Genomic DNA, 11,980 nt, shown 5'->3' with positions numbered 1-11,980 from the left:
ATCATTTTCCTTCTGCTCATAAGATTTTCTTTAACATTTTTCAAAACGTATTTTGGCTTATGATAAATTCTTTCGTCTCTTGTATGTTTAAAAAAAAAGTGTATGATTTTTCTTTTTTTTTAGTTTTTTTAAAAAATTGAGATGTAATTTCAATACCATAAAATTCACTATTTAAAGCGTATAATTCAGTGGCTTTTAGTATATTCACAAAATTGTGCAACTGTTCCCATTATCTAATTCCAGGAAGTTTCATCAACTCCCACAAGTCCATACCCATTAGTAGTCACTCCTCATTTTCCCTTCCTCCTCAGACCCTCACAGCCATTAACCAACTTTCTGTCTCTATGTCCTTAATTTTTGAAATATATTTTTACTGAGTAAAAAATTCTAGGTTCAGTGGACTATTACTCATCCATGAAAAGGAATGTAACTGTGCCATTTGCAGAGATGAACCTAGACATTGTCATAAGATTTGAAGTAAATCAGAAAGAGAAAAACAAATATCGTATAGTATTGCTTATATGTGGAATCTAGAAAAATAATATAAATGGGATGTATTTGCAAGGCAGAAATAGAGACATGGACATAGAGAACAAACATATGGACTCCAATGGGGAAAAAGTGAGGCGGGATGAACTGGGAGATTGTGATGAACGTATATACACTGCTATGTAACTAATGAGAACCCACTGTATAGCACACGGAACTCTCCTCAATGGTCTGGTGACCTAAATGTGAAGAAAATCCAAGAAAGAGTGCATATATGTATACGTATAGCTGATTCACTTTACTGTACAGCAGAAACTAACACAACATTATAAAGCAACTCTACATCAATAAAAATTAATTTAAAAAATTCTGGGCTGACAGGAATGTTGTTGTTTTTACATTTCTTTAATGATATTTTTCCACTGTCATCTCACACTTTCAACAAGACAATCAATGTTTTCCTTATATGTGCCTCTCTGTAAAGTAGCTTTTTCCTCTGGCTGCTTCTAAGATTTTTCTCTTTATTATTGTCTTTGAACAAGTTGATTATAATGTGTTTTGATATAGTTTTATTCATAGCTTTTGTTTTGGAGGTTCATTAAGGATCTTGGATCTGTGGGTTTATGGTTCTAAAATTTGAATAAATTTTGACCATTATTTCTGTAATATTTTGAACTCCCTTATTTAGTTTCTCTTCTACCTCATCTGGGGCCTCTAACTGCATGTGTATTAGGCTTGAAGTTGTCCCATAGGTTATTGGTGCACTTTCCTTTTGCTTTTTTAAATTCACTTTTTCCTGTGTATTTCATTGGATGGTTTCTAGTACTGGATTTTCACTATCCTTTTTAAAGTAATGTCTCACCTGCAGTTAATCACATCCAGTGTGTTTTTTATCCTAGACATTGTAGCTTTCATCTCTATAAAGTCAATTTGGAAGATTTTCCATCTTCATGTCTGTACTTAACTTTTTGAACATATGGAATACAGTTAGAATAGCTGTTTTAATTTAGTTGACTGCTTTATTCTAACAGCTCTGTCAGTTCTGGCTCATTTTTAATTGATTGTTTTTTTTCTCCTCCTTATGGAATATGTTTTCCTCGTTCTTTGCATGTCTGGTAATCTTTGGTTGAGTGCCAGGCATTGTACATTTCACCTTGTTGGGACATGAGTTTTTTTTTAAAGACAATTTTTTAAGGTAAGTTTTAGATTTACAGCAAAACTGAGAGATACAGAGACTTTTCACATACTCCCCTGACCCCACACATGCATAGCTTCTTCCATTTTCAATATCACTCACCAAATTGGCAAATTTACCAAGAACAAACCTTCACTGATACATCATAGTAACCCAAAGTTCATAGTTTACCTTAGAGTTCACTCTTGATATTGTACATTCTATGGATTTGAACAAAAGTAAAATAGCATTATATCAATCACTATAATATCATACAGAGTATTTTCATTGCCCTGAAAATCCTCTATGCTCTGTGTATTTAACTCTCCTCCCCAACCCCTTTCCCCAGATGGATATTTTTGATACCAAAGAATATTCTTTTTTAATTTTTGTTTATTTTTGGCTGCACTTTGTTGCCGTGCATAAGCTTCTCATTGCAGTGGCTTCTCTTGTTGCAGAGCATAGGCTTTAGGCTCAGTAGTTGTGGCCCATGGGTTAGTTGCTCCGTGTTTTATGGAATCTTCCTGGACCAGGGATCAAACCTGTGTCTCCTGCATTGGCAGGTGGATTCTTAATCCCTAAACCACCAGGGGAAGTCTGCCTACAAATACTCCTGAGATTTGTTCTTGGATGCAATTAAGTTACATGGAAGCAATCTAATACCGCTGGGTCTTGCTTTCTTGATTTGTCAGATAAGACCACAGCAGCACTGTTTGGAGTTAACTATTCCCCTTTGAGGTAACATGCTTCTTTGTACTCTGCCCAGTGACCTGTAGTATGTCATGAAACTTTTCAGTATGGTTGGTGGAAAAAGGAGGCACTCTTCTTAGCCTGTGTGAATGCCAGTCACTGTTACTGCTAATCTTTATGGGTTATTCTTTACCTGAATTTGCATACTTTCCTTGCATACATGTGCTGATCAATACTCAAAGGGCACAGTCTAAAAATATTCAGAGTAGTGTCTCTCTGAAGTTCTCTCCTCCCTGATACTCTGTCCTACAAATTTAAACTCTTTGGTCTTCAATGCTTTGAGCTCTATCTCCTCAATGCAAGGAGATGACCGGCTTCTGCCTGGGCTCCTCCTCTCCCTGTCACAACTTTGAAATTCTCTCTACCAAGCAAACTGAGACAAAGAATAGTTCATATAAATAAAAATGTATTACTAAATGTTTAAGCATGTATGAGTGGTCCAGAGGTATGGACTTAGCCTAGGGAGAGGGCTGAGAGAAGGGGATTGTCAGCATGGACTGCGGCAGCTGCGTGTGGCTTAGTGGATGACATTGGGCTTGAGCCAGCCCAGGAGAGGAAAAATTGTGTATTTCAGGCCAGAGAGCAGCTTCCTAAGAGACTTTCTCTTAGTGAGTGATACCATTAGTTGACATGCCAGAGACAGGAGAAGTAGCAAGACAGGGATATAAGGTAGCTTCCTGGAGAGAGAAAGAGCCACAGATTTAAGAATGGTTCTGAACTAGATGGATAGAGAACAGAGGAAAGGTATTCCAAGGAAATGGTTTGAAGAAATTCTGAAGTGTAAGGGGAAGTAAAGGCGAACGTAAAGAGGAGGTCAGCTATGGAAGACATTCCAGGGAAGACAGTCTATGGAATATGGCGATTTCATCTGTTGTGGCCTATGAAAGGGAGTGATAAGTCAGTGCAAGTACTTTCCTAATGGTCCAGTGGTTAAGAATCCACTTTGTGATGCAGGGGACTTGGGTTCAATCCCTAGTTAGGGAACTAAGATCCCACACGCCATTGAGCAACTAAGCCCATGAGCTGCAACTAGAGAGTCTGTCCTCCACAACAAAAGATCCCATTTGATGCAACAAAGATCCCATGTGCTGCAAGTAAGACCCCAAGAGCCAAATAAATAAATGAAACAAAGGACTTGGACACGGCTGAGCGATTAAGCGTGCACGTGCACACACATACACACACACAAATACTAACCATGTATCCCACTTGAGAATTTCCCTCCCACAAAAGACATCTCAGAGTCACATGTATATGTGACTTTAAATAAATTCTGCTGGATATTGATAATCCTCAGGTTATTAACTTTTGAGGGAAAATTCCCCAACATTTTTGTCTTTGACTTCATCAGTGCCAGTTTTCTACACAGAGCACCTCTAGATCCTTCTCTCTTTTGTTTCATTTTAGTAGACTAACATATAAGCATCTAGTTGAAAGTTTATGGAAGAAAATAAAGATGTGATCAATTCTTTTCAGAGCTAGGGACAAGTTGGGTTCTCCATATATACACAGACGCTCCCTTTTATTCAACAACAGTGATAGCTGGAACTTACAGTACACTTGTGTAGAAAGCAGTCCCTTACCCGCTTCTCATGGATTATTAATTTACATTTATACAAACCTTGTGAAATTGACACATATATTCCCTATTTGCTGGGAAAGATTGAAGGCAGGAGAAGGGGGCAACAGAGAATGAGATGGCTGCATGACATCATCGACTCAATGGACATGAGTTTGAGTAAACTCCTGGAGACAGTGAAGGACAGGGAAGCCTGGTGTGCTGCAGTCCATGGGGTTGCCAAGAGTCAGACACGACTGATCAACTGAACAACAACAAATTACCTGTTTTACAGATGATGACCTGAAGAACAGAGAGATTAAATAATCTGTGCTTTCCCTAAAGCAAAGCCTAAAACAAAAGCTTTTGGGTGAGTAGCTTAATTGAGAAAATGACCCCAGGGGCAGGAGTGAGGGAGGAAGGGAGTGAAAAGGGAAGGAAATGAAACCAACACAAGAATGTGTATTATGGACGAGCATTATGAAAGACTGGTTGTTTGATCCCACGGGATTGTCTGAGAATTTTCCATCTGAGAAGACAGAAGGCAAATTTGTACATCAGCTACCTCCAACCCCCATTCCATTGGTCATTCCATTGCCCCATAGCACATGAAGTTTTGTACTTCCAAGTACAAAAGCTGAGAGCTGAGATGAGTCCTGTAGCCATACTACAAAGCATGTCAGAAAAGCCTCAGGACAGAAATCAAGAGACATATGGCTTAGATGCTATCGGGCTACACCGTATAGACTGGCATGGAACTGGTCATCTCATCAGTGACCAAAATAAGAGGTGAGGTCAAGAGTTTTTGAAATGTACAATAACTATTTTCACAAAGTCCCACCACTAGTGTTCAGTGGAACATGGCAGAGCTACAATATGAATGCAAAGCCCTTCTGAGCGCTCTTGCCAGGAACATGGCATCCTTGATATGTTTCATTCTTGCTGTTGCTGGGGAGATTGAGGGCAGGAGCGGGTAGGAGAGGAGAGAGGCAGTGGTGTGGCTTTGAAGTAAAGTTAAGTGAAAGTTGCTCAGTCATGTTCGACTCTTTACAATCCCTTGGTCTATAGAGTCCATGGGATTCTCCAGGCCAGAATACTGGAGTGGGTAGCTGTTCCCTTCCCCAGGGGATCTTCCCAACCCAGGGATCAAACCCAGGTCTCCCGCATTGCAGGCAGATTCTTTACCAACTGAGCCACTAGAGAAGCCCAATGTGGCTTTAGTCATCTTATAATGCACTACAACTTTTCTCCAGGGGATCTTCCTGACCCAGGGATTGAACTCAGGCTCCTGCATTGCAGGAGGATTCTTTACCATCTGAGCCACCAGGGATTCTTTACATGTTAGCTATGTGCGTGCATGCGTGCTAAGTCACTTCAGTCGTGTTTGACTTTCTGAGAACCTGTGGACTATAGCCCACCAGGCTCCTGTGTCCATGGTATTTTCCAGGCAAGAGTACTGGAGTGGGTTACCATGCCCTCCTCCAGGGGATCTTCCTGGCCCAGGGATCAAACCCAAGTCTCTTATGTCTCCTGCATTGGCAGACAGGTTCTTAACCACTAGCACCACGTGGGAGGCCATATATATATACAGATATATAAAGTGTACAACTTCTAGTCCCTACTAGGCATCGCACCTTGAGTTGTCAGAGCAGCAAAATTTGTCAGGCTCGCATAAATCTCCTGCAGAACTCAAAGTCCCCTAGGAAAGGACCAGACACCCACCTGGGGTAAGAGAGTGGACAGCAAGCACCGAGGTAATCATTTTACTGTGACAAATGACTTTTCCCCATACACCTTTCATGGTCACACTGCTCCTCATTTTGTCCTTTTCATATTCAGCCGTTTTCTAAATAAGCCCAGGGCCCCATGTTGTCTTTCACTTCAATTGTTCAACTGTAACATGTTTTCCTGTAAAATATTCTACTTGCTTCCCCTTGACTATTGTCTTTTGTCATCTATTTTGTTTTCAGCAACTATCAGTCAGTTCAGTTGCTCAGTCATGTCCGATTCTTTGCGACCTCATGGACTGCAGCTCGCCAGGCCTCCCTGTTCATCACCAACTCAAACTCATGTCCATTAAGTCAGTGATGCCATCCAACTATCTCATCCTCTGTCGTCCCCTTCTCCTCTTGCCTTCAATCTTTCCCAGCATCAGGGTCTTTTCAAATGAGTCAGTTCTTCACATCAGGTGGCCAAAAGTATTGGAGTTTCAGTTTCAGCATCAGTCCTTCCAATGATTATTCAGGGCTGATTTCCTTTAGGATGGACTGGTTGGATCTCCTTGCAGTACAAGGGACTTTCAAGAGTCCCCTCCAACACCACAGTTCAAAGGCATCAATTCTTTGAAGCTCAGCTTCCTTTATAGTCCAACTCTCACATCCATACATGACCACTGGAAAAACCATAGCTTTGACTAGATGGACCTTTGTTGGCAAAGTAATGTCTCTGATTTTTAACGTGCTGTCTAGATTGGTCATAATTTGTCTTCCAAGGAGCAAGTGTCTTTTAATTTCATGGCTGCAGTCACCATCTGCAGTAATTATGGAGCTCCCCCCAAATTAAATCTCTCACTGTTTCCACTGTTTCCCCATCTATTTGCCATGAAGTGATGGGACTGGATGCCATGATCTTAGTTTTCTGAATGTTGAGTTTTAAGCCAGTTTTTCACTCTCCTCTTTCACATTCATCAAGAGGTTCTTTAGTTCTTCTTTGCTTTCTGCCATAACGGTCATGTCATCTGCATATCTGAAGTTATTGATATTTCTCCCAGCAATCTTGTTTCTAGCTTGTGCTTCATCCAGCCCAGCATTTTGCATGATGTACTCTGCATATAAGTTAAATAAGCAGGATGACAATATACAGCCTTGACGTACTCCTTTCCCGATTTGGAATCAGTCTGTTGTTCCATGTCCAGTTCTAACTGTTGCTTCTTGATATGCATATAGATTTCTCAAGAGGCAGGTCAAGTGGTCTGGTATTCCCATCTCTTTCAGAATTATCAGCAGTTTGTTGTGATCCACGCAGTCAAAGGCTTTGGTGTAGTCAATAAAGAAAAGTAGATGTTTTTCTGGAACTCTCTTGCTTCTTTGATAATCCAACGGGTTTTGGCAATTTAACCTCTGGTTCCTCTACCTTTTCTAAATCCAGCTTGAACATCTGGAAGTCCACGGTTCACATACTGTTGAAGCCTGGCTTGGAGAATTTTGAGCATTACTTTGCTAGCATGTGAGATGAATGCAACTTTGCTGTAGTTTGAACATTCTTTTGGCATTGCCTTTCTTTGGGATTGGAATGAAAACTGACCTTTTCCAGTCCTGTGGCCACTGCTGAGTTTTCCAGATTTGCTGGCATATTGAGTGCAGCATTTTTCCAGCATCATCTATTAGGATTTGAAATAGCTCAACTGGAATTCCATCACCTCCACTAGCTTTGTTTGTAGTGATGCTTCCTAAGGCCCACTTGACTTCAAATTCCAGGTTGTCTGGCTCTAGGTGAGTGATCACACCATTGTGGTTATCTGGGTCATGAAGATCTTTTTTGTACAGTTCTTCTGTGTATTCTTGCCGCCTCTTCTTAATATCAACTGCTTCTGTTAGGTCCCTACCATTTCTGTCCCTTATTGTGCTCATCTTTGCATGAAATGTTCCCTTGGTATCTCTAACTTTCTTGAAGAGATCTCTAGTCTTTCCCATTCTATTGTTTTCCTCTATTGCTTTGCATTGATCACTGAGGAAGGCTTTCTTATCTCTCCTTGCTATTCTTTGGAACTCTGCGTTCAAATGGGTATATCTTTCCTTTTCTCCTTTGCTTTTCACTTCTCTTCTTTTCACAGCTATTTGTAAGGCTTCCTTGGACAGCCATTTTGCTTTTTTGCATTTCTTTTTCTTGGGGATGGTCTTGATCCCTGTCTCCTGTCCAATGTCACGAACCTCCATCCATAGTTCATCAGGCACTCTGTCTATCAGATCTAATCCCTTAAACCCATTTCTCGCTTCCACTGTGTAATCGTAAGGGATTTGATTTAGGTCATACCAGAATCTAGAGGAGGGCATGGCAACCCACTCCAGTATTCTTGCCTGGGAAATCCCATGGACAGAGGAGCCTTGTGGGCTACAGTCTATGGGGTCCGACAAACAGTCAAACACAACTGAAGCAAGTTAGCATACACTCATGTCCTCTGCCCAAAAGAGAGTTACATACATTCAATCACAAATTTAAAAACATCTTAACAGGTCCAGAGAACAGAAAGCAAGGAAAAGCTTTATATAATAGCACTCCAATGGCACTTTTTTCCTGGTTTTTTGAACAACGGGCTTGCATTTTCATTTTGTCCTGGGTGGGAAAACTCTGTAGCAATGCCAGCTGTCTCATGGTCAGACTATGTGTCATTGTAGCTTCAGGTGATCAGGGGAGGGAATAGTTTACTCAGGAGGAAAGGTCACTTATTGTTTGCTTACTTCCCTTGTTTACCTTTGTCTTCAAAGTGTTTGTACAGGGTCCTCCTGCTTGATTTCCCTGGTGTTGCAAGACAGAGGACCGGTGACTCCTGGCCAGCTGACTGGCTGGGGGAGAAGGGCTGTGTCTTAAATGGACAGCAACGTGCAAAGAGAGCTGCCTTACAGGGTGCCTACCTCTCAGCTCTGTTGAAAGCCACATTTTGCAGCTATGTCTCTCCCAAAAAAGAGGTTCCTCCTTATGAAGATTCCAGCTTATGTGCCAAATTGGTCTCCCAATGCCACATTGCCTATTCCTGCAGATAATGGACTCTGTGTGTGTGTTCTGTCACTAAGTCATGTCTGACTCTTTGTGACCCCAGGCTCCACTTTGAAGCCTGCCAGGCTCCTCTCTCCATGGGATTTCCCAGGGAAGAATACTGAAGTGGGTTGCCATTTCCTTCTCCAGAGAATCTTCCTGACTGAGGATCGAACCCATGTCTCCTTCATTGGCAGGTGGATTCTCTACTACTGAGCCACCAGATAAACCCAGATAATGGCCTAGTGCACTCTAAAGCACAGTACAATACCAACGCTGTGGTCAACAAGGTCATTTCTACAGCCAAAGGACTGGATGGGCAGTTCTCACAATCACAGCAGGACATGTTTCTGGAGAAGGCACCCAGGAAAGTCTGATTTTCTTACGGAGAAAAACAGTAATTAGGTAGTCAAAGAAATTACAGGGAAAACAGTCAAATTGCAACAGAAGCCAGAAGATAATGGATCAATGCCTCCAAAATTCTGAGGGGAAATGGTTTCCAATTTAGAAGTCTGTACTTGGCTATACATTCAAATAGGAAGAGTAACTGAAGCTATTAAATGCTTTAAGAAAAAAAAATAGTGTGTGTGCATGCTCAGTTGTGTCTGACTCTTTGCGACCCTGTGGACTGCAGCCCGCCAGGCTTCTCTGTCCACAGTATTTCCCAGGCAAGAATGGTGGAGTGGGTTGCCAGTTCCTCCTGTAGGGAATCTGCCCAACTCAAGGATCGAACCCACTTCTCCTGCATCTCCAGCACTGGCAGGTGGATTCTTTACCACTGAACCCCCTGGAAAGCCCTAAGAAAACAGTATGCTTTTTATTCAAGATAGAGAAAAAACATGATAAAGCAACTAGAGCCAAAATGTTAGCAATCAGTGAATTGGTGAAGGGTATTAAGGAGATTTTTGTCTTCCAAGTTTGTTTTGGAAAAAAAGAATAAGAATAGAATAAAGGAATTTTTAGGCGTGTAAGGTCTCCAAAGTTCACTTTCTTACTAAATCACTGTAGCTGTTGTGTTCCATGCAAACAAGGAAGTGAAAAAACAAAGTGTAATCATGGGATCAAAAAAAAACAGTCCAAAATAGAAGAGAAGTGAAGGGTAGTCCCGGGATGACAGCTATGTAATTGATCTAGAGGGTAACCAGTATACCAAGAGCAGGAAGACCAAGGACAGAAGGTTGATTTCAAATAAGCCATGGAATTGATAAATTAGCCATTTGAGTGGTTTGATAGTTCAGACAGAGAATTCGGGAATGAATAAGTGGACAGGGCCCTAGAAAAGAGAACAAACCAAAATTTAAGTTAATTATTAACTCCGGGGAAAACGAACAATTGCACCAGAAGGGAAATATAAATGATGTGGTTCAGTCATGAACAAGATTTATATGGATGCATTAATATAAAAATGAATATATAATATAATCACATTGGGAATGAGGGGCAGGAAATGGTGTGTGAATGGAGGGTATAAAAGAGATCATTCTTCATCTTCCATGGTAAGAAATCAATAGACAGTGTATAAAAATGGAAAAATCAAGAAGAGCAACAGAAGCCTATTACTTGGAAATAGAAAGGTAAACATGAGAAAAATGCTTAATAGAATTGAAGGCTGTTACTTCTGAGGAATGGGAATCAGAGTGAGAAGGGATAATAAGCGGAGTATCTGGACTTGCCTGGGGTAGTCCCAGTTTGTCCTTGATACTTTGGCATAATTTTGTTACCATTACCCCTTTCACTTTCAAAATTGTCCCAATTTTGAAGTCTTGAAGTGTTCTTCAATATGAATAATACTTTGATTTTTTTTTTTTTAAAGAGCTTCCTTGGTAGCTCAGATGGTAAAGAATCTGCCTGCAATTCAGGAAACCCAGGTTCAATCCCTGGGTGGGGAAGATCCCCTGGAGAAGGAAATGGCAACCCACTCCAGTATTCTAACCTGGAGAATTCTATGGACAGAGGAACCTGTTGGGCTACAGTCCATGAGTTTGCAAAGAGTTGGGCACAAAGAGTAACTAACACTTTGATAAAAATAAAATTCAAAGAGGCTCTTTGGACCCTAAATTAAATAATCTCATTTCATCCACCTCAACCAGAGACACTGACTTCCCTTTTCTCTCAAATTAATTCTTTATTTTAAATTAAATACAAGCAGTATGTCTGTTTCAAAGCAATTTTACATTCACTACCTTATTTAATCCTTACAGTAAATGGCTTCATGGGGTAAGGAGCCTATCCCATTTTATAGGTGACAAAAAGGAGGTTTAGAGCCATCTTGTGACTTCTTAACAAGGTGACGCAGTAGTAGATATTAGTCTATCCTGGACCAAGCCCTCTAATTTTGGTTCCCATGCTTTTGCCACAGTACCAAATGACAAGGCATTTCAGCTATCCCACGAATGAACAGAATCTGAGATGTAAAATCAAGAACCCAGACTAGCAGGCTAGCTGTTAGAAAAACCAGATTAGGAAAAACAATAAATAATCCAAACATCCTTTTGTCATCTTGGTCTTTGAACAGAAATTCTACTTAATCTGCCCAGTTGGGCAGAGTGGACGCTGGAATCGTCCTCCTGGGATCCCACATGCCACAACTAAGTGTTTGTGTGTTGCAACTAAAGATTCCACTTGCCGCTGTGAAGACCCAACATGCTGCAGCTAAGATCCTGTGCAACCACATAAAGAAATACATTTTTTGAAAGTGAAGAAGAACTAAAGAGCCTCTTGATGAAAGTGAAAGAGGAGAGTGAAAAAGTTGGCTTAAAACTCAACATTCAGAAAACTAAGATCATGGCATCTGGTCCCATCATTTCATGGCAAATAGATGAGGAAACAGTGGAAACAGGGGCAGACTTTATTTTTTTGGTCTTCAAAATCACTGCAGATGGTGACTGCAGCCATGAAGTTAAAAGATGCTTGCTCTTTGGAAGAAAAGTTATGACCAACCTAGACAGCATATTAAAAGAGCAGAGACATTACTTTACCAACAAAGGTCCGTCTGGTCAAAACTATGGTTTTTCCAGTGGTCATGTATGGATGTGAGAGTTGGACTATAAAGAAAGTTGAGCACTGAAGAATTGATGTTTTTGAACTATGGTGTTGGAGAAGACTCTTGAGAGTCCCTTGTACTGCAAGGAGATCCAACCAGTCCATCCTAAAGGAAATCAGTTCTGAATGTTCATTGGAAGGACTGATGCTGAAGCTAAAAATCCAATACTTTGGCCACCTGATGCGAAGAGCTGACTCATTTGAAAAGACCCTGA

Source organism: Giraffa tippelskirchi, chromosome 4, assembly GCF_054371585.1.
Source record: "Giraffa tippelskirchi isolate mGirTip1 chromosome 4, T2T-mGirTip1v1.2.pri, whole genome shotgun sequence".
In the NCBI taxonomy this organism is placed as follows: Eukaryota; Metazoa; Chordata; class Mammalia; order Artiodactyla; family Giraffidae; genus Giraffa; species Giraffa tippelskirchi.
Note: the sequence above shows the minus strand (reverse complement) of the source record.